Here is a 24,468-nt window from a genome sequence, read left to right on the forward strand (position 1 = left end):
GCCCAATTAACAAGGATATAGGGAATCGCCAAACTCTAGATTCCACGCAGTTTGGTTTCGTGAAAGGTAAATCATGCCTGCTCAACCTGGTTGACTTCTTTGAGTCAGTCACCAGAGCAGTGGATGAAGATAAGGCAGTTCATATAGCCTACCTCAATCTGGCCAAGGCCTTTGATACCATTCCTCACTCAGGAATTACTGATAAACTCACCAAACTAGGCATCAACCCCTGTATCATTATGTGGGTTGCAAATTGGCTCACAAATAGAACACACAGCCTGAAAGTAGCAGACTCCAAGTCAAACTGCTGACCAGTCACGAGTGGAGTCCCACAGGGATCGGTCCTGGGTCCTCTCCTGTTTGGCATCTACTTCTCAGAAGTCCAGACCAACACGGAGGGACTCTGGCTGAGCAAATTTGCAGATAACTGCAAGCTGGGTGCTATTATTAACTTCCCAAGTGATGCAGACATCCTACAGAAAGGCCTCACTGAGACCAATGACTGATGTCAAAAACTATGGCCTTAAGCTTAATGCCAAAAAATGCATTGCCATCCCATTTGGGAAAAACTTAGTTCCGACTAATTACCACATTGATGGGAGCCCCTGAACACTGAAGGCGTTAGATCTGGGGACAAAGATGACAGAAACCTCTCCTTCGATCACCACATTGCCACTGTGGTCAGAAAGTCTTTCTATGTGGGACATCTCATTACCAAGGGTTTTGCATCCAGGAAGAAAGAGGTCATCATTTCTCTCTACTATTTCCTCATTAGACCAATCATAGAGTATAATGCCCCATTTAGCATGTACCTCACTAGACACGTGCAACAGCTGGAGAGGCCACAGTACCTCATGAAGAGGATCCTAGGACAAACACATGTCCTACATGGACAGACTCAAAAAACTCCAGCTATTCTGTCTCATATCATCTACTAAGAGGCAATCTATGCTTGACTTACAGAGCCATGTTTGACCCAACTCTGTTAGAAATGCTACATCTAAAGAAATCCCAATCCCTCCACACCACACACTCCAGAGACTTCTACTTCATTACCACAATCAAAGGAACATGCTGGAGGGACAGGTTCATAACCCAGAGATTGCCCATGCTCTGGAATAGACTTCCCATACATGTCAAGCAGAGCAGCACACTAGCCCTCTTCAAGAGGGATCTGGATGAGTGGATGGGAAATAGAAAGTTTACCCCGGGATCACTCCAGTGGCTCTACTTGATATAGGCACTGGGAACTAACAACGGGCAGCACAATGCCAAGGCACTTCTATGGGTTAGGCTTGTAATGGCCCCAGGGCCATTAGCCTAGTACAAACCTATGAACCAATATAGAAGGTAGAGTTCATGCATAATGACATACCACCATGGTGTGTTTTTTAAGTACTATTTCCAAAACAAATTTATGCAAGTTTGCTACATGTGCCAAAAAAAGTATAGTCACTGATACCAGACACTGGCAACAAACATAAAGGAGTAATAATCAGAATATAGACTGTAAACTGTATTAGGGCACATGAAAAAAAATTGAGAGAGAAATACAGCAGTGGGCTTCATCTGCAAGCTGGTCTCACAGCAAATGTTTCTGTGTGTGTGTGCACAAGTGTGTGTGTATATATATATATATATATATATATATATATATATATATATATATATATACACACACACACACACACACACACACACACACACACACAAGTACATAGGTATAGTTTGGTGCATTTTTTTATTTTTTATCAACACTCATTCTGACAAAAAATAATGAAACATACAACCAAATTAAAAAAAATATGAAAATATTTTTCCATGCCCTAACTCCCATACCCTCACATTTCTAACCATACAAACTCTGAGATCATAGAATAGTGACAGAAGTATATTTGCCACTGTCACTATTTTATTGCCACATAACTTAACATATTCATGATATTAAGCCAACAATCCCCCATCACTGGCATACTTTTCGCCAATTTGTTCATTTTACTCTACTAAGGGACCTGTTTTTCACAATTTACTGCAACCTAATTGTGTTGCAAGAGGTCATCTCTTTCTGGCCAGGTTGTGGGTGAGAATGTTCTTTAGGCCATCTCAGTTAACTAGACAAACAAGCAAACGAACAAAGTAGTCATTAAAATTTCTAATGCGCCTAATGTGCGATTGTATGAGCTACATGCTTAGCTATGACATCTGTATCAACAAAATGTCTGAAGGCTAAGGTATTATAGTTTCCTAGGTTACAGTCAATGACGAGTCTCTTCCTAGTTACAGTCTTAGAATAATGTGCCTCCTTACAAAGAGCTTTAGATATCCAAGTGGAATTATGCCGTGGTAGCCCATAGCCAATATAGAGGATTATGACTGGCTCTCCGATCATAACTATATTATTACTTGTTCACGACATGAATGCCAAGAATTCATTTTTAAGAAAGAAGCTCAGCAGGCAAATCTTGGTATCCATTTCAAAAACATGTAATATTAGGTTAGGATAGGAGAACCAATCAATCTTTTGAAGTACATGGCGCTTTCCCTTCTCCATGTACTATTAGTCACAGAAAAGTGAAAAAAGGCAAAGTATTTTGCCAGCTTTCAAAGCCATAAAACACTTAGGGAGCGCTGTCAAACAGATGGCAAAGTAAAGTTGTGTAAAACCTTACCATAACAATAGATGTCCTTCTCTTCATTGTTACAATATTCCTTACAGCAGGGATCTCTTGCCTAGGAAGCCAGATGTCTGACCGGTATACCACTTTTAAGCCCTTCACTGTGCACGGAGAGCATGGGTGTGATGTATGACATCCCTATTACAGCCTAAGGGATTTGTTATACTAGCCAGATGTCAGGCTGGGGTCTTTATAATGTGATCGAAGAGTCCCTTCTTTGAACACATAATAATCGACACATATACAGCGAATGCTGTAAACAGCGAACGGCCACATCTGCAAATTCTTTCCTCAGGAATAAAATTCAGTTGGCCGTTATCCGGAATTGCCATTTTCTTCAATGTAGAGCAATTTCGGAGTTAGTATATTTAGTTATGAGGGGTGTGTGGGGGGCAAAGCCCCCCATTTGATTAGTGTTTTAAAATTTTTTATTTTACGGCCATGTGAATCCCCCCCCCCCCCCCGAGGAAAAAATTAGCCGACGTGGACACTTGCAGTTTACTGCGTTCACTGTATATGTGTTCAAAGAAGAGACTCTCTGATCACATAATATAGACCCATCAGGCTGACCTAGGCACAGGATCACTACTGTAAGGAATACTGAAACAGTGCGACACAGAAGGACATCATGTCTTGCATATGGGAGAAAGAAAATCAGGGACAGACTACTGGCATAGACAGCAGGCAAAAATGAAGCTGTTTTAAATTCTGGCCCCATCATTTACTGGTTGGTACCAGCAGGTCTTGGTACCTAGTGCAAAACCCAGTCTTAACAGCTCTTACGAGGGTGCTTAACAATTGTTATGATCAGGTCTTACAATACAGAAGTGCTTAACTTAAGTTTGTCTCTTTCCCTGATATTTAGTGCAAGCATGGCTCTCCATGCACTACAAAGGAATCATCACTCTGCAAATTGCATACAGCTTCATTCAGTCATCAAAACCTGACCTGTCAAAAGAAATCGACAGATACTCTTCGAGTTCATAGGAATAGATCATATTCCTATGAGTATTTATGATACAATAATCTGTAAAAAAAAAAAAAACAATAATCTGTAAAAAAAAAAAAAAACAGTACATTATAATTTTACTGGACAACGTCAATGTTTACCCTCAAACAGAACAATGTAATTCAGTTCTCACCAGGATATGAACCTAGGTAGTATACCATACCTTATATCAAAGATCCACACAGAGATAAAAGCGCAGTAATTAAACCACATTATTACAGTTTGTCTAAAGGATATATGAGCAGTTTTATCGACTCATTATCTGATGCATCTATATCCTAAGAAACTGAGTTCTTGTTCAAACCTCTGCATTTTGAACAACCCTCATATCTGCACAGTTGCATATTCTTACAGTGTATTGTCTCAGCCACAGACAGAACTCAATGTTCAAACAGAGTAATGTAGTCTCATAGTTCATTAATTTTTTTTATAATTGAATCATTTGTACAGTCAAGTCTGCAGAATCAAAATATAAAGCTGTTACAGCACAGACGTTCTTGAAGAACTTTGTGTCTGGGGGCTCATTAAAGTAATGAAATGACTCAAGATGTAAGATAATAGTGCTGGAGCAACATTTCCACTTTAACATCCGCTGCTGTACTGCAATTAATCATTTTCCTGGAAATCCGAAAGTTACCGATTCACTCACCATCAGATTGCAGTTGGGAGCTTCATGGGATAACACATTGTATGGTTGTCAAATGAATCCGCCGCCTATGGAGCAGGTAGCAATTTAAGTAGGTGCAAGAAGTTTCAAGATCTGCAAAAAAAAAGTTAAGCGCATGAATATTTCTTTTGGATTGTAACAAAATTTAACAAGAAAACATTTCAGTTAAGAGCTGAATAAAGTTTACAATAACTTCTATATTCTTGGCTGCAAAATACCTTTATAGAGGATAGTATCTCACAAAAGTATTTTCTGATTTCATCTAATATGCTGCATGAAAGCAAAGGCAGGAACTGCACATTCTTTACAGGTACCACACTCAGAGCATGGAACACACAGTTTATAGTGTAGTGCTGGGCAGCATATGTGAACCTGTGATGTTTCAAATTTTTTGAACCCCCCCCTCCTCAATTGCTTAATATAACTGAGAAAACAAGTCCTTGATGCAGGCAATTGGTAGACCATTTTCTGAGTTGTTGCATGCCTACTCATATTCTCTCTCTCTCAAGTGTAGGCCAAGATGCGCTACTGGATAACAGTAAAGTTTCCACTCAGTGTACGTTGACTTTATTAAATTTGTGTTGGTGGGCTACAAGTGGGGAACTAAATTATATAAAGGGTGTGACCTCCTTCTCTTCCTCAGTCCTGTCCCGGTCACTGTCATGTGGAACACGCTAACCAGAGAGATATTATTTAGCATCCAAAGGTTAATAAAGTTTCCAGGAAAATTAAAGCATACACCCCACCTGCAGAAGAAAGTATAGGGTACATGTAGAATTTCATTTGTTAAAATATTCTGCAGGGTTTGGCATGATAAAAATATTACATTCCATCATTTCCAGTTTGATTTTTTTTTCTAAAAGTTTATTTGTAAGTTGAGTGAGCTGATGGACAAGCATTTTGTAACACCTTTACTGAATTACCTCTTCTGGCACAGGAAAATTTACATTTATACAAAAGTAATCAAACTGTATTAACAAATATTATACTTCACATATATTGTTATATCATATAACCTAAGCAACATTACATGAATTATTCAATTGCTACCCCTTTTTTAAAGAAACCATCACTTACAATATAACCACTCATACATTTGCTACAATAGTCTCTCCGGCCGACATGGAGATCCTCCAGAAGGGCCTAAATGAGACTGATGCATGGTGTCAAAGCCATGGTCTCAAGCTAAATGCAAAAAAAATGCGTAGTAATCCCCTTTGGAAAAAACAGAGTACCCGCAAACTACAACATAGGAGGTAATCCCCTGAAATCTGAAGAAGAAATAAGGGATCTAGGGACCCAAGTAGATAGTCAGCTTTCCTTTGATAACCATGTTGCCAAAGTGGTTAGAAAATCCTTCTATGTGACCCATCTGATCACGAAAAGGTTCTCATCAAGATCTAAGGATGTAATGGTGCCCCTCTACTCTTCCCTCATCAGACCCATTATTGAGGACAATGCACCAATTGGAATGTACCTGGCCAGACATCTCCAGCAGCTGGAGACCACAAAGGTACCTAACCAAGGGAATTACTGGCCTCAAACAGTTGCCCTATGCAGCACGATTGAAAAAGCTAAGACTGTTCTCTGTTGCATACTGCCTTCTCAGAGGCGATCTCTGTCTAACGTACAGAGCCATGTCCAACCTAGAATTGTTGAACATGCTCCATCTTAGCAAAACCAAATCTACTCGAGCTACATGCTCTAGGGATATAAACCTCAACACAACAATGAACAGAACATGCTGGAGGGATAGATTCCCTTCGCAGAGACTTCCCTTACTATGGAACAGGGTCCCGATCTACATAAGACAGATCCCGATCTACATAAGACAGAGCCCCTCACTATCACTCTTCAAGCGGAACCTTGATGAGTGGATGGGTAACAAAGTTCACACCGGGGATCACACCAACAGCACTACTAGATAGGGGCCAAGGGTACTAGCTGCTAGTACAAGGGTCTAGGGAACTACTAAAGGGGTGGTGAATACCGCACAATGTGTCTGGGCTAATATATGCCTTCGGGCAGATAGCCCAGTAGCAACCTATGAACCTATTTACATAAATGAAAACACACTACACTGACACAATCCTAGCTGCAAGCATTTTATATCACAAACCATACTGACACACTCCCAGCTGCAAACATTATATATCACTTACAATCTACCCAATCATTTCAGTCAAACATTACACAGCTCACTTAAGTCCTGCCTTCTATTAAAACTCATTCCTCCCCTGTATGTATTCTTCTCACGATTCCCTTTTTTCCTATAGAGTTTCTTCCTGCCCATTTCTAAAGACCTCAATTCCGGTTATTTTATGTCAGTTACTATATTCATTACTTCTAGTACAGTTGGTTTAGATTTTGATTTCCATTTTCTAGTAACTGCTTTTTTGGCAGCCACCCTTAAGCACAGTAAGGCCTTACCATGAATAGGCAATTCCAATTCTGTATCATAGCTCAGAAAAATCATCTCCCTCGTCACATCAATCTGCCCACGCAACATTTCCAACAGTGCATCCCTTAAAGTCCGCCAAACCCACTGCACTCCCAGAAAATATGTTCCCAAGTACCTCTTTCTTCCCCTCATTTCCAGTTTGTTAGTAATATTTTTAGGCTTCACATATGTTCATTACAAGTTCATTTACAGAAAAGTCTACATTCCCCCAGCATCATAGCACATACAAGTAGAATGAATACTTTGTTTTACTTCAGCACAAGAGTATTAACTCAAGCAGTGAAACACTCAACTGTAAAGCAAGCTGTTAATGTTGTGTTAAGTTTGCATAGTTATCTAGCATTTGAACCCCACAACTACAAATACAATCTTTTGCTACAGCTCCATGGCCTTGGTCCTAATAAGTGGTAGTTAAACTCACTTCTATAGTGGATGGTACTAAATGCAGTTCTAACCCATTGGAAAGTCAACTAAACTCATTTCTCACAGCGTTGTTTACCTTCAGGTCCCTACCACCACCATATCCAAGTGCACCTTATTTTTTTTTACAGTATGTGCTGTTCCTAGACCCAGTCTCTGTACAAATATGACTTTTTCCTGTCTAACAATGCAATCATCTCAACCAATATTAAAGTCACTGTACAAAGTATGAATTACTAAATCCCAATTTCATGGGGTGATGCATTCCTAATTTCCTACCTCTTCCATTCAGCTCACTGACAAATGTCATTTCATCCATCCACACAACCTCTTTTTCCTGTTTTTGCAAATAGGGTTGGGTTGTCACTTCAGCAGTGACAGTCATGTATAGCCAAGGTTCACACCACCAAGGGCTAGCCTTGCTGCTATTGTTCTTTCACACCACTCGTACACAAACACCTACGGCCAATTTAAAAAGTCCAATACACCTACTGCATTTCTTTGGAATGTGAGAGAAAACTGAAGCACCAGGAGGAAACCAAAGTAAACACAGTGAGATCGTGCAGACTCCACACAAAAGGCACCTGAACCAAGGAACTTCTTGCTGTGAGGCAACAACACTATCCATTGTACCACTGTGCTGCCGACAAGTGTCACTATTTGATGTAACAGAGGACAATAAGAGAATATCTACTATTTCCATGATACAACAGTCAGCAGCTGGTTTAAGCAGAATATGAATAGTTATGCCAATTCCTGACACTACATCAAATGTTATCTGTTGAGTGATGCAGGATTGCAGGAGGGTATTAGCATCTGTGGATTACGGCAATTGTTAAGCATGGATCAAAAAACAGTGAAAAATATTTTAGGTACTGCTCACATGGGGGGGGGGATTCACCATAGCATAGAAATATTATAATAGATCTAGAACTATTGAACGAAAGTTCAATAGTCTAAATCCACAATCACCGAGCACACTTTAACGAAAGCGGTTTCGTTAAAGTGTTTTAAAAAAAAACATTACATTTACATTTTTGCAGAGGGGCAAGCCCCCCTGTGCCCCCACACCCTACTTTAATATTCTCACTCTGAGGTCACACTACAATGGGGAAAAGGGAATTTTCCCTTATCCCCACTGTAGTGCGATCTCCGCAACAGGCATACTTACGCGAAAGTGCTTCTTCGGTGAAAAGCACTTTTGCAAGTATGCCTGGCCGAATCTGTTTAGGTGATGTTGCCATTCAGGGATCCGTACAGATTCCATTATAATATTGTATTTTTAAACATCACTACTTGAAATGGCATACAATACTGCTGATATGAGATTAATTTGCTTTTAACAGCATCAGGACTACAAAGGTAAACTGCACTGTGATCACTGTGTTTCTAAAATTATTATTTTAAAGAATGTGTTACAAATTCATCACATAAAATGACAAAGCAAAATGCTATTGCCAGAAACTAGTAGCAACAGCTGTTGTGCAGTTGTAATACACTGTGGTAAGTATGTTGTTTAAGCCGGGCAGATCCACTTTACAATGAATACCCAACAAAGATAAACTGCTAAATATGCTTTAGAAAGAGTTACAGTAGTTGTCAGAAGTATAGTAAACTTTACAGACAAAAGCAGCAAGTCCATAAAACTAGAGAGTAAGAAGGGAAAAAAACTAAACAGTCTCGCTCAATAACAAGAGTATTTAAAAGTATATAATCCTCAGCAGGCAAGGGGCATCATACTTCCATTATTAAATGTCCAAATGTTACTTATAATCAGTATAACGCTGTCACATACAATTAGCAAAAGATGACCATTGCAGACACATGGTGAATAGTAATCTAAATCAATATTGTTACAGCAAAATTTTCTTCTTTAGTGCCTGTGTGCTCCACTGTGAGAGAGATGACGCAGATGCTCTTTCTTCACAGATCAAGTAAATCTTAAGTACTGTTTACTTCTTTGCATATATTTTAACACCTATTGAATTATCACTTAAGACATAGCCAGTTCAGATCCTGTATCCTAGCTAAAAAAATAATAATTTCCTTATTTTCACCCATTTGTTCACCCAATATTTTTGGCAGAGTACTCTGTAGGGAATTTTAAAGGTTGCAAACTCATTACACTACCAAAACATATGTTCCCAGTTCCCTTTTTATTCCCCATCACCCCTCATCCCTCCAACATTTGCTGTCCTTGCAGTCTGCTTGGGAGAGGGGTACAAAAACACCTATGCAAACACTTCCAATCAAAAATCCTCAATCTTCTACACGTTGTTGCATACTTTTGAACCATACATATGCCCTTACATCGTTTCTTTGTGAATCTGCTTTTGCAGTCTCTCTTCCCAATCTTTTCTAACCTCCTCCGATTGATTTCTATAGCTATTGAGTACTATTTTATATGCCCTACTAATTACCCCTTTAACAGCAGCTTCTAGTCTAGATTCAACTAAAACTGTACCACTGTAGGTCTTTCACTCAGGATGCCTCTGTCTGTTTCCCATTGCCTATACTCCGATATCAATTCCTGATAAGAAAGGCAGTCTCTAGCCTGCAGTCTAAATGTCTTCTTGGCCTCTTCCCATAGTATTACCGTTCCTTCTCTAGTTATATGCTCCCAATACCTTGGTTCATTTTACAGTCTCTGTAGCCCTAATTGCAATCATCCTTAGTTGAAAAATCTCCTTTCTCCATTCTTACATTTGCTTAGTGCTAGAATACTTTTTGCTACTTTATTAATATAATGTTGTGTTTAGCTGTTATTCTCCTCAGGATCTGATTCCAAAATACCACTCAGTCGGTATTTCCTGAACCCCCCCCCCCCCATCATCATCATCCCTTCTACTATGAATTATAGTTTTATGCTTGTTTTATGTATAGGAGCCTTAGGTGTGTAGCTCTAAAATATCCCTTCAAATCAAGTAATCCTAAACCACCTTGATCTATTGGCAGGACAAACTTATCCCAGTTGACCGTTTCCCTTTTCTCCTCCCAGATAAAATCTTTCAACTCTATTAATTGCTGTCTACAACTTCTCCTTTCATTGATAAAATTATGCCTGGCCTATATATATATATATATATATATATATATATATATATATATATATATATATATATATATATATAAAGGCTAAACATTTTCTTTGCTTTTATCTTGCTATCCATAGCTAAAAACAAGACCTTCTAGTTTCTCGCTTTTTGTATTATTTTTTGTTTAGTCTCTTCCTACATATCCTTAGCTACCATACATACTCCCAAATATTTCATTTTATTGTGTCCTCATAAACATGGGTACATAGTTTTAAGCTATAGCCTTTGTTTTATCTTCATTAATTTTGTATCCCAAAAGACTTGAAACTGTCTCAAAATATTCCACAACACTTAGATGTCCTTTCCTGGTTTTAGCAGGTACAAAATAATATTGTCTGAAAATAAAGCCAACTTTTCTTGATTTAACTAAATTATATCCTTGAATTTCTGAGTCCTTTATTTTCTTTGCCAATGGCTCTAAATATAATGCAAATAAGGGGAAAAGAGGAAACCCCTGCCTGTTTCTCCTGATCAGGCACAACTTATCAGAGAGGAACCCTTCAACTTTAATTTTTGCCACCGATCCCTCATATATCCTCCTTATTAACCCTATTATATGCAAATTATTCCAATGCCCTACACTAAAATCCCAGCTTACTTTGTCAAATGTTTTCTCTGCATCAAGACCCACCAGCAACAATGGTATTGTCTTACATTCTGCTTTCCTCTAGATCATTTTTTTTTATTACTGCTGTCATGTTTGCTTCCACTCCACAAAACACTGATCCATACTGATAAATTTCCGTAACATATTCGACATTCTTTTAGCTATTATAGACAAAAACACTTTATAATCATAGGTTAAAATTGAAATTGGCCTAAATGAGACTGGATCTGACTCGTCTTTACCACCTTTAGGTATTACAGCCACCACAGCTTTCTTCCAGGATGTTGGTGCACCTCCCCCCCCCCCCCCCTGTTAAAATACTGTTAAACAAAACCTTCCAGATCTTTATAACTTTCTTCCTTCCTAGCTTCCAGACTTCCACTGGAATACAATCTATTCCTGGAGACTTTTCTGCCGATTGATTATATGTCACCATTTTTATCCCATCTCTTCCTATCTTAATTGTAAATTGTTGAACCTCATCTACCACTAACCTTGGCATACTTAAGTCTTCCAGAAGTATTTCCTTTTGTGTTTTCTTGATTTCCACATTTCTTTGCTTTATACAAATTTTCATAAAAATTCCAAAATATCTCTACGGGATCTTTCGTTATTCTTCTTGTCAGAGGTTCTTTAAATTTAGTAACAACCCTTTCAACTTTGTTGCCTAGGTTGTTGTGCCGAAAGATTTTGTGCTTGAGTTATTGTAAAAAAAAAGTTGCTTAACAGCAATCTTTCTAAACTCATGCATATTATCCAGATACTTGCTTATTTTAACACTCTGAAGTTCTGCCTCTTCTTGTTCTGTGAGAATTCTCTTATTTTGCAATACGTTTAACTTTTGTCAGTCCCTCTATATAATTCTTGTTACTTCTTAACTATATATATTTGTCTGTTATTTCTACCCTATTTTAAACTCCACTTTCATTTTATCCAAGTCAATAGCTATAGCTTCTGAAGAAATGTCTGCCTTCCCTATTAACTCTCAAATCATTTCCACCAGTGTCTCACTTTTACTTCATTATCATGCATTTTTATCTTGGTTATTGTATGTATACCAAAGTTTTCAATTAAATGGACATGTTCCGGTGAAATACAATTTCTGTCTAGTCTAGCACAGTTGTTGTACCTTGGAGAGTAAAAAGTAAATTCTCATTTCTACTACTGAATTCACATCCTCCATGCCAAATATTTTCATAACTTTCTTCAGAAATCTACCCTCCGTTGTTATATTTTTCCTTTCTGGGTCCTCCAGATACATCCTCACTGTTCCAAAACAAGTTGCAATCCCCATCTTCTTTGCATATATTTTGACTACTTTTACAAATATTTGAATTCTATCTATTTAATGAAAGACCACATAAACACTCTCCACAGTTCACTACTTGTCCTAAGCTGTATCTGAAATTCTTCTGCCCTGTGTCTTTAGTTCTGACTGAAAAGGATTTTCAGACCATCCCACCTATCCTGTGAACAAATAAACAAAAATTATCACCACCAGAGCACATAAGGGTAATTAATGGAAACCATCAGTGAAGCAGTACTTCTACATAAAAATACTTTTCCTTCACTCAGTTATGATGGCCCTTTTTTGGATGGAAAAGAAAAAAAATATTTTAATGAAATCCCAAATTTAAGGTATATGAGGAGGAGGTTAGGCAGGGAGGAGGGTGACAAGTTAGAGACAGGAGACCCACAGACTCACATTCTTATGAGAAGAGTCACGGCTAATTCCAAGCGCTGAGCAGAGAACATTTTTAGTGTAGCTTAAAAAGGATGCTAGTGCAAAAGTCACAAAATTAATGACTCCACAGGATGTGTTCTAAAGGTTTTAGTTGGTCCTTGACAACAAGATTGGTTCCTCCATACACTACATGATACTTGAGGTTGCTTTTGTGGGGAATGGCTTGTCTGAAGGCTGGGTCCCCTCAGTTTCAGTTGAGAATGACAAATGAAAAGATCCGTTTGAAAATAATACCTTTTATTTAGTTGCATGACTCTTTGTACAGTGGTTACTGTACCACAGGCAGTTGCACAAATTCATATTTAGCTGCTAAATAGGGTAAAGCAAACACTGAAATGCAGTGACAAGTTCAAAGTGTGTGGTCATTTATCCATTCCATGGCATGGTGATAAAGCCCTGGCTACATCACATGTGACCCAAGTTCAAATAGCAGCTCAGGCACATGTAGGAGCTGGTAGAAGGAAGGAAGGGAGTGAGCAGCCCCTGATGGGTCACCCATCACAGTGGTGGTGGGGGATTGGGGAGGCCCTGGCTTGACATATGGGTGACATCAAGTGGAAGCACTAGGTGTTATGTCCATGGATTTGTGCCTAGGGAACATGCACTGCAATGTGCATTTGCACTGAGAGCTGAGGGGAATTTGAAGGCATATTTCCCTTGTAATAGCTGCTCTCCAGGATAAGCATGCCTTTGAATTCCCCTCAGCTTTCTCCAAAATACTTGAAAAATGTATTTGAGAACAATTGCTAAACTATCTCCTGTAAAAAGAGCTCCTATCCCCCACACAACATGGTTTCTGTCCCTCCCAAAGTACTAACTGCAGTTCTAACCTTTATAGATACTGTAAATTATATAATGGCAAACTAGTCTCCTCCTTATTTACAGACTTGTCTAAAGCCCTTAACACAGTTTGTCACAGCAAACGTCTACTTGAAATGTCCTTCTCAGCCCACCCTTCCATGGTTCAACATCTATTTGACCAATAGGTATCAATCAGTAAAATGGAACACCACGCTCTCTCCATACTTCCCAGTGACCACCAGTGTACAACAAAGATCTATCCTTGTTCCTCTCTTCTTTAACATTCTTACCAACACTCTCCACACAACCGTCCCCCCTAATACAATATGCAGATGACTCCACATTCGTATGTATATCGGACAGCCTGGCACATCTTCACAACATTACTGAAGAAGCAGCATTGAAACATGGCTTTGTAATTCACAAGTCATGTTCAGCTCAAAACAAACAAGCTACTAATTTTTCCCCAAATCCTGCTCTCATGAAAAAAAAATAAATAAAAAATGTAAAAGCCTCCTCCTTAATAAAACAACCTTTAAAGTTACTGTCATAGCAAATTACTAGGGATGACAGTGGATGTTAATCCTAAATTTGACTTGCATACACAAAAAAACTGTATTTAAAAAACCCACCAAAACTAGAGATGCTTTACAGGGCCAAAAACATTTTCACCAATGCAAAAACTCTACACACCTCCTGCATTCGTTATTTTATGGTGCTCTTATCCTTACTAAATTCCAAGCATCACAAGAATCAAAACTTGAACAATGCTACAATAAAGTGGCTAAATATGCAGCAAATACCCCTTTCAGAACCCACCACTGTATAGCACTAACAAGCCTAAATGATCGGAACTATCCCAACAATTAGCATATAGACATAGCTTCTTACCACCTATAAAATTATACAGTGTCCATCTGTTTGTCCAACACTAAATACAATTCTACACAGCTATGTTCCCAAGTGGTCATTATGATCCAATAACCAAAAACTACTCTCTGTCCACAAAACTATCAAACCTGCTGGGCGTGGTCTTTTCTTATACCATGTTGCTAAGGCCTACAACTCCTTACCTATATCCATCGGGGCAGTACTCTCTCTCTAGTCCCTTAAAAACATTCTAAAAGACTTTCTTGCCAAAAACTGGCTCTGTTGTTGCTCACCCCCAGGATAAACTATATCCCTAAATTTGAACACATACGTATTCACACCTTACACCTCCTTACTGAACCAGTCTTCTCTCACTTCCTTACTTCAAACAGTTTTTCTCCCCTGACTATCTAAAATGTCATAGTCCTGTTTTTTTCTCTTACTTCATATTGCAATTCCTGGTTGTATTATACAAACTTGCCTTTAATTTCTCTGTAAACTGGCCAAAATTTCTCTAAATATAAAATTGTTTTCATATAAATTGTATACATTCTTAATCTAATCTTAAACCTAGTCTCATGTTATAATCGTAAGTACACTAATTATCTTCTCTAGAAAACTATTACTAATACATTGTACTGTTACTTGAAATTATGTAAAGTCTTTAGAAATCCCTAAGCTTCTGGATATCTTTAAACTTCAATCTGTTTATAATTTGTAATGTCTTAACTAACATGCATGTTGTAAAAATTGTATTCTACTAGTGTAAGTAGCTAAATGTCTAAATGTGGAGCTTTTCTCCCTGCACCTCTGCCAAAATAGGTTCTGTGACCCAGCTGGACTATCCCGGTTAACAAATGTCAAATAAATAAATAAAATAATCAAGGTTTTCACATTGTCTAACTTGGTATAATTATTGAAACAGTTGATGGTTTTATTTATTGTTGAGGAGTATACAATTATTGTTCTTAAAATGTTTTTGTAATACTTTGGAGCTTTTTTCACAGGGCCTCCATAAAAATGGGCACCTACCCAGTTGGACATTCCCAGTAATCAAATGTCAATAAATAACAATAAATGAATACAATGTTTGCAGACAGTGCATCTTGATTTTTTTCAGCCTCTTGAAAAGTCCCTAGTTTGCAAAGTAACCAGAATTATATATAGTTCAGTATAGTCATGCGCACATAGCCAAATCTTAATTTTTGATAAGACTTTATTCAGTTTCTGGGAGAATAAGAAAGATGATGTATTGGAATGAAAACGTGGTGAAATGTTAATTGTCCATGCTTTTATTTGGATTTTATTGATTTTAAGCTTTTGGAGTGTGTATTGAACAATAAACGTTGTTGAACGGTGAGAAGGACTTCCTTTCATCTGGTATCCCTAACTGAATATTTTTCAAAGATGATGTATTGCTCAATTGATCTGAGAATGCAGAAAAGAATTTTCAGAAAATCAGAAGTCCTGTATTCAGACATTTAAGCCATATCTTATTTCAGATTGCTCTAGTGACAAGCCTAAGAGTCTACTGGGCCACATTTTTTCAAATCTTAACTAAGAAATCCATCAAGGTATTTCATCCTTTTTGCCTTACGTAAACAGAAAACCAGTTTCATCTGAGATTTCTGCTGAAAAAGCTTGTTTATTGTGAGATGCTTTGGTAGTGCAGAGGGATAAAGTCCTGGCTGTGTCCCAGCTGACCTGGGTTCAATTAGCAGCTGCTCGGGTGACTTACAGAGTGGAAAGGTAGGGATGGGAGTGCCCATACTGGGTGGCACTCATTGATATGCCTTCGGGGAGACATGGTCCAGACAAGGGAGTTAAGATCAACAAGCATGGTGAGGACAGAGAAAGGGAACTGGGTAAGGCATAAGCAAAAACATCCAGATAGAAATGCAAATTGAGCTGAGCCCCAGGACATCTTTAGGATCCATGACTGTCCCCAGCAAGTCCAAGGAGGGTGCACCCAGTGTGGATGTGGAGCACTGGGGGCTGCGCCAGTACACATCATGTCCAGGAGAACAAACATTCTCATCTTCTGCCACATTTTTGCCTTCTTGTAGATGAGATACATTTCTGGCACTATTTTCATGTTACTTTTGTTTAGCTGTCTTTTCTTTAATGATTATGAAGCCCATAGACTTCTCAATGACTTGTTAAATGCATGCCACTCTGTCTACCAGTACCTACTAGACTGCAATGACCTGTTGTGTAACAGAAATCCCATTGCATTATTCTAGATCAGAGCTTTAACAGAAGCACCTGGACATTATTATAGAAGAGAGTTTTAGCAGGAAATACCTTGGCATTCTAGATCAAAGCTTCATCTTTCTCCCTCATATGGATAAACAGGTCTAGGATGTTCTGTCTCAGTTAAAGCAGTTTTTCCTTACCACTGACGCTAAATGAGCTATATCCCTTAATGTTTTATAAACCTGGATTGATAAGGTTCTGCCAGTCTTTACCTTCCCATCAGTACACTACTTCCATATTCTAAAAAGGCAGAAAAGAAAATACACTTGTGTCTCAATTCTGTGCATCTTTGCACTACAGTTAAAAAATGGCTCTTACTAACAGATAAAGAAATCTTTTGTTGAGTAAACTTGCCTTTAAACTGATTCACAATAGTTACTACCATCTTGTAAGACTAACTTACAAATGTGTAGAAGTTCTTACCATCTCAGAGACTCCATGATCACTTTTCTTCTTCTTTTGGCTTTTCCCGGTTAGGGGTCGCCACAGTGGAACTCCGGTCCACTAATGAATGGCAGTAGATTTCTTACGGATGCCGAGGTGCCAGCTTGACAAGACTCCATGATTGCTAGTGTATAAACTCCCCTTTACCCTCTCAATCACTGAAAAAGCATTTTGTAAAAACTGCACCAGCTGCTTGGAATAAGCTACCAGTTCCATAAAAACATTAAAACAGACGTGTACAACCAGCGGCCTGTGGGCCCCATATAGCCCTCAGAGCTCCTCCATGCGGCCCGCAACCTTTAACTGCAACTTCAGCGTACACATGCACCAAAACAATTTTGTTTCATTTGTTTTTTCACTCCAGTGACGTGTAACTACGTCAGTGTGTGCATGTGCCAAAGCTCCCTTCCCATTTTGTTTTTTTCACGCCTAACTAGGATCTGTGTTCGCACTGAAGAATCAGGTGTGTGTGTGTGTGTGTGTGTGTGTGTGTGTGTGTGTGTGTGTGTGTGTGTGTGTATGTGTTCGTGCTGAAGAGGGATCCATTGCCTTTGAAAGGGACAGCACCTAACTGTATTAATAGGTGAGTGCATGCATGAAAGCAAAATGACACACATGCAGATGGACAATACAGTTACGACTGCTGAATCCTACACAAATGCACTCTATACGCACTTACACGAGTGCATGGATCGTGCTATCCCAAACAGAACCAAGACACTATCCTCCAAAAAAAGGAAGCCCATCTGGTGGTCCCCTGCCATAAACAAATTCTACAACAGAAGGAAGAAACTGTTGCAAAAGAGAGTAAAATCCCATGAGTGGAGGAGTTCCCTAGTCAGCCTCAGTAAGAAGCAGAGATCCCTTATAAGATCCTCCAAAGCTAGCTACGAAAACAAAATCACCACCGATTCGAAGGGCAACCACAAAGCATTCTGTGTCAAGAATCTCAATGCCAACACCCAGATCTGCTCTGAATTACAGCATAAAGGCACGAATATTACAGAACCAACGGATATTGCCAACATCCTGGCAGATAGGTTCAGTGCTAACTTTACCCCCCTCTCACCCCCTAAAGAGGCCATATCTATACAGGAAGAATGCAGAGTCCCTTTAATCACATATATGCAGGTAAAAGCTGCATTCTCTAAAATCAAAAACACAGCATCCATGGGACCGGACAACATCCCAGGCTGAGTTTTACACGAACTTCAGAACGAACTGGCTTCCCCACCCAAGCACCATGTTCAATCATAGTCTCACATCAGGCTTTGTGCCCTCTGCCTGGCACACAGCAACAGTTATCCCACTCCACAAAGGGGGAGCCACCACTGATCCTGGGAACTATCGCCCTATTAGCCTGACGAGCCTAGTCTGCAAGGCCATGGAACGTATCATCATGGAACTCAAAGACATTGGTAACCTCCGAACTCTGGACCCCACCCAGTTTGGGTTTGTGAAAGGCACATCATGCCTTCTGAACCTGATCGACTTCTTTGAGGGAGTCACCAAAGCCGTAGACTAAGGTAAGGTGGTTCACACAGCCTATCTTGACCTCGCCAATACGTTTGACACCATCCCCCATTCTGGAATTATAGCTAAACTCACTAAACTAGGTATAAATCCCTATGTCACAAAATGGGTTGCCAACTGGCTCATTGACAGAACCCACACTATAAAAGTTGCAGCCTCCAAATCTGACTTTAAACCAGTGACAAGTGGAGTACCACAGGGTTCAGTCCTGGGACCTCTCCTGTTTGGTATCTACTTCTCTGAAGTACAGGCTAACACAGAAGGCCTCTGGCTAATGAAGTTCGCAGATGACTGCAAACTAGGAGCCATAGTCGAGACCCCAAATGATGTGGACATCCCACAGAAGGGCCTCAGTGAGACAGATGCATGGCCTCAAGGTCTATGCCAAAAAGTGCATTGTCATCCCCTTTGGTAAAAACTCTGTACCCATGAACTACCAGATAAACGGCAGTCTTCTTAACGCCGAATGTGTGATGAGACCTTGGGACCCAGGTGGACAGTAGTCTCTCCTTTGATAATCACATCGCCACAGTAGTCAGGAAATCCTTCTATGTGGCGCACCTCATCACAAAAGGGTTCTCATCTAGAAAAAAAAAGAGGTCATTGTGCCCCTCTACTCGGCACTCATTAGACCCATTATAGAGTACAATGCCCCTTTTGGAATGTACCTCATAAGACATCTGCAGCAGCTGGAAAGGCCACAGAAGTACCTCACAGAGAGGATTACTGGCCTCAAACAGATGCCTTACACTGACCGTCTCAAAAAACTCCAGCTTTACTCTGTAGCATATCGCCTACTCCAAGGAGATCTCTGCCCAACATATAAAGCTATGTTAAACCCAGAACTGTTGGGCATGCTACACCTAAAGAAATCCCATTCCCTCCAAGCTACATGCTCTAGGGACCTAAACCTTGTCACCACAACAAACAGGACATGCTGGAGGGATAGATTTCTGTCCCAGAGACTTCCCATACTCTGGAACAAGCTACCCATCTATGTCAAGCAAAGTTCCTCATTAGCACTCAAGAAAAATCTTGATGAGTGGATAGGAAATAGGAAATACACCCCGGGGATCAATTATGTGGCTCTCCTCAACAGGGGCACAGGAAAATAACTTTCTTGGGTGGCGTAAGCCAGGGGACCTTGTTGGCTAGGCTTACTTAGGCCCTTGGGCCGATAGCCCAGTACCTACCTATGAACCTATGTTTGTGTGCGTGAAAGAAGAAGAGTAGGTGTGTGTGCGTGTGTGTGTGTGTGTGTGCAGAAGAAATGCAGGTTTTATTGAAATTTGGCCTGAAATGCCGAGTTCAGTGAAAATAATTTGATTTTGTCATTACTCAGACAATACAGATTAGAGACTTACTGCTATTTCTCCTGCAAAAAAATGGAAAATCAGAATGTAATTTGAAGTGGTACAGGCAATGAATCAGTAAAGTGATAACTTCAGAATCAATGCACATAGACAGACCCAGGAAGATAATCTCTGCAGGATGCTCATACACGTGGCTATAAATACATGAATAGAATATCGGACTACTGAAGAGTAGATACTGAATGTTTTCTCAGAAGCCACAGTTGCTCTTTAAAATAATGTTACTTGGGGAGAACTGAGTTTATTCATGTTACTCAGCTGGTTTGGCAATACAACTGACAATAGTTATGTGCTTTTAGTGCTGGGCTGCGTAAAAACACTTTGTATGGTTATAGCGCAATGAACTTTTTAAGAAAAGGAATGCAGTTTGCTCATACATACACCAGTTAGAATATAACAGTTACTATGGGAAAAAGTACATCTGTAGAAATGAAGCCTTAAAGTAGACTTTGAGATGATGCATTACCATCTATTTGGATGGAGCTTAGCTACAAAAGGCAATCTCTGTAGGTTAATCAGTTTCTGATATAGTGAATACGTTTGGAATGAAAGTGGAAGAAGTGAACATTATGTAGGTATGGTCATGTAAGCTCACAAAAGACAAGTCAGTTGCAAGTCTGCTCCAGGTAGCTATACCCTTGTAGATAATTTTCTGCCTAAGAACAGTGACCTCATTCTTAGGATAATTAACTTCAGTCTATGGTGAACTTGTATTGGTTTAATATTTATAGAACAAATCGTGTTGTAATTGTCAAGCAGTTCACATACACAGTTTGTCATTTATTAATATTAATAGCAATCGCATGTAGTGAAACAGCTGATTATTGATTAGTTTGATGATGCTGTAAAAAGAGTTATTTGCAAGAGGTGTCACTTATTAGGTCTTTATTGTCAAAGGTGCCAAAGTATATAGCCTTTTGGAACAAAATACAAAATTCTGCTATATGATTTTTTTATGCCTTATTTATGTATTTATTTTTTCTCTCTGGTATGTTGTGGGTTTATCCCTGTGAATTACATGTACAGTATCAGGTTATTCTAATAACATCTGTGTTGATCATCCTCAGGAGAGCATATTGTGCCATTCCCACTGCAGATATGACCAAACAATTAAGCATCATACGGGTGTACAAAGGATGGTAACATATGGCATAAAGTATCTTCTGTAGCCAACAAGTGTCCTTTGGCTGTCTATGAAATCTATAGACTGAATGAAGCTAAAATCATTTTCAAGTGCTTACCAATCATCAGTATAGATGTTGGTTCTATTTTCACTGTGCATTTCAAAATAAGAAAGGCAGTGTGCTTTTATTTGTTTGTTTTCAAGAGGGGCAGAAGGCCATTCAACAATAGCTTATCAGAGTATTTGCTGTCTCATGTAATGTGACATGCAGATGATTAAGCTATTTTTCCTGCTAAAAGAATGTCAAAAATCACCTGTACCTCCTAAAGTTCTCCACTCAAGGAAGAACTAGTTAACCAGTGCTGGTGTCCTTACAAATGCTAGCAGAACAAAAACATTGCTTTCTACTTAAATTTATGCTAATACAAAACCTGTTATTCGATCAACTTTCTAAGTCTGTAATAGCAATATTTAAAAACTGTCCCTATTTTTAGGCCTCTCACTTTTATTTATGGATTTGTCCAGATTTTGTTCTCCAAGAGGTGAGAGGTATGAGTGTAACTAGTGTGACAGTGGAAAATAGGTGGGTAAATCGTACTAGTGGTCAGACTTACACAAATGTATATTTTCTGAAGGATATGAAGTCTGAAACTCAAATGTCTGTCATTATTAGTATTTAGTGACTTCAATACTAAATGAGTTGCCAGAAAACTACAACTTTTATAAGGAACAATCCAAAAATAAGAGGCACAAATATGGACATTCTGTGAAAATCTGGACAGTTGAGCAGTGTACATCTGTCAGTGTTACACACTAGCCACTCACTATCCTTCGTGTAGTAGTACCTCTAACCATGTCTGGATTTCACCTATTTGACATATAGTATTTTATTTATTTATACATTTAACTGGTGTAAAGACCCCTTTCAGGCATAACCCTGGCCAAAACAAGTACAAAAACAATGATTTATGCCATGTTAACACTAATGTTAATACAGTATACAGACACATACAAAAAAGTACCACTGATGTATAATGTGAAACATACACAGAAAACGCTACAAGTTATTTAAAATGGAGCTTTTGATATCCTTATTCATTAACCTAGTATTTAAGTTGTGCCAAATCAATAGCACCACTACACATTCAAAACTGTAACTCAAAATAAATTCCTCACAACAATCACAATGAACCACTCGCAGAGCACAGCAACCCAGTCTCCCTTAATTACACATACATTACTAAACCACATTACAGTGCTCCAGAACCTAATACTGATCATACTGCTATTAATCTAATTCGTAGCATCCTATTCCTCCACCCTGCACCTTGACCCCAAACCCACTAAATCCATTCATTCTTACGTATCATCCCAACACCGAATGTAGAGATAAGTCAGCAAGCCACGGAGAGTAGTATTGCTGAAACTGAATTCATTCTCAAGTCTTGGCGAGTGCCTTCACAAGGTGGACCCTGTTTTTCACAAAATCTCTCCAAGCCGACACTAATATACAGACTGTATTTATATAGCATACATCATGGACAGAAGTAGGTCAAAAATTAAAAAGATCGCTGGGGGCACAAGACCCAGGATAAAAACGTGACCAGTCCTGGAAAGTGCACAGGTGCCAGGACTGGAAAAGATGACAGTATAGAATCCTTAAAATATGGAAACATTCCTACAATGAGGCTAGGCCAGCCCAAGGAGAGGATAGCCCCCCTGTTGTAGAAGGAAACAGCATTCCACAAAAATCACAAAAACTGATAGGCCAAAGAAGAGCTATAAAGACAACTGAGTGGTCTACTGAGGATAAGAAAGAAATTGTGTATGGTTACTATTATGCAAAGTGCCCAGAATTTCTAGACGCAGACTAAACAAAAAGATTACGAGAGAAATTACTGGAAAGAAAAATACTTCCACAAAGAAAGCTGTCAGAAGCTTCAAATAAAAAATTGTGTTCATTAATACAACACATTTGTGAAGAACAGTATATAGACCAAGGAATTATGATCTGTTTGGAAAAAGCATCATCTGAGAATATGTGAAAATAAGCTCTCATCCAATATGCAGACAATTTGACGGTGATATATGCTGCTTCTTCAGTTTAAGAACTTCAAAACTTAACACAACAATCCTTTCTAGAAATCGAGACTTGCCTTATAAACTCTCAACTAATTTTAAACCCCCAAAAAACAAACTTATGATTTCCCAACACACTAAAACAGCCAAAACCACTAACACTTTCAGCACTGCATCACTAAACAGCACCATTATCTCCCCAACACCACACACCAGACTTCTAGGAGTTGAAACTGATTGCAACTTAAAATGACACTCATTTCTCAAACAGTAAAAAAGTACACAAAAAACTTAGAACATTGTATAGGAACAAATATTACTTCACTAAAAATACTAAACCTACCATTGCCTAATCTCACTTAATCTCTACACTGCTGTATACAGGTCCCATACTCATAAATCTAAAAATATCAGAGCTAGCAAAACTTGAATCCTGTTACAACAAAATTGCCAGATATGCTACAAACTTACCAGCTAGGGCTTACTAATGTATAGCACTCTAGCAACTCAACTGGCTAGAACTCCCTCATCTTCTTCACTACAACCAGTTAACCATGGCCCATGAAATCCTCAATGAACCTGAGAAAACACCAGCCCTACAAATATTACTTCAAACATATGGCACTAACAGAACCCTGCACTGCACTAACAAACACCACATAAAAATCAATACAACCAAAAATCAAGCAGAAAATTCCAGCTTCTCAAATTGTGTAGCGAAAATCTGAAATTCACTACCAGAAAACATTACTTTGGCATCACTTGCCCAGTTTAAAATCAATGCTAAAAACCCATTTATTCAACAAATGGCTGTGTCCTTGCTCTGCTCCAGACTAACCTCTCCCTCTGATTATTCTACTACCTTTGCTTCACTTACTGACTAAACCATCTCCCTCTGTCTGTTCTACTACCTACAGCTCTTTGCTTACTAATATTACACAATACTATACCACTGTAGAGCTGATGACATATTTTATTTATTTATTTTATTAAAATGTAAAATAAAATAAAATAAATAACAAAACCTAGAGATTTTTTGAAAAGTATAAAAAAGAAATATGGACATGGGAAAGGGATTTGATAAGATGTAATACAAGTCGAAAGCCAAATTAATCGATATAAAGAGGGGAGCCCCAAACATATTCAAAGAGAAATACAGGCAAAAGCATCCAGATATGGAAAATTTCACAATAAAAAAATAACACAGAGAGGGAATATAGAAAAGAAGATTAGTAAAGTAGAAAATTAAAAAAATAGAAGCTGAAGTTATGGAGTGCTTGCGAAGTGAAGGATTTGGTGTAGAAGGTCTAA

At 38.7% G+C, this 24,468-nt stretch overlaps 1 protein-coding gene across 5 annotated transcripts in view; it reads right to left on the minus strand.

The window, feature by feature from the left end:
- RASL10B (RAS like family 10 member B) overlaps window positions 1-24,468 on the minus strand; it is a 1,932,764-nt gene that overhangs the window by 853,565 nt on the left and 1,054,731 nt on the right. For all 5 annotated transcript variants that reach the window (XM_044063271.1, XM_044063272.1, XM_044063274.1 and 2 more), the window contains one exon: window positions 4,334-4,444. The gene's annotated coding sequence lies outside the window, so the exon portion shown is untranslated. The remainder of the gene's footprint in view (window positions 1-4,333; window positions 4,445-24,468) is intronic.

This window comes from Protopterus annectens, chromosome 2.part1 (genome assembly GCF_019279795.1).
Source record: "Protopterus annectens isolate FY-2018-M chromosome 2.part1, PAN1.0, whole genome shotgun sequence".
Classification (NCBI taxonomy): domain Eukaryota; kingdom Metazoa; phylum Chordata; order Ceratodontiformes; family Protopteridae; genus Protopterus; species Protopterus annectens.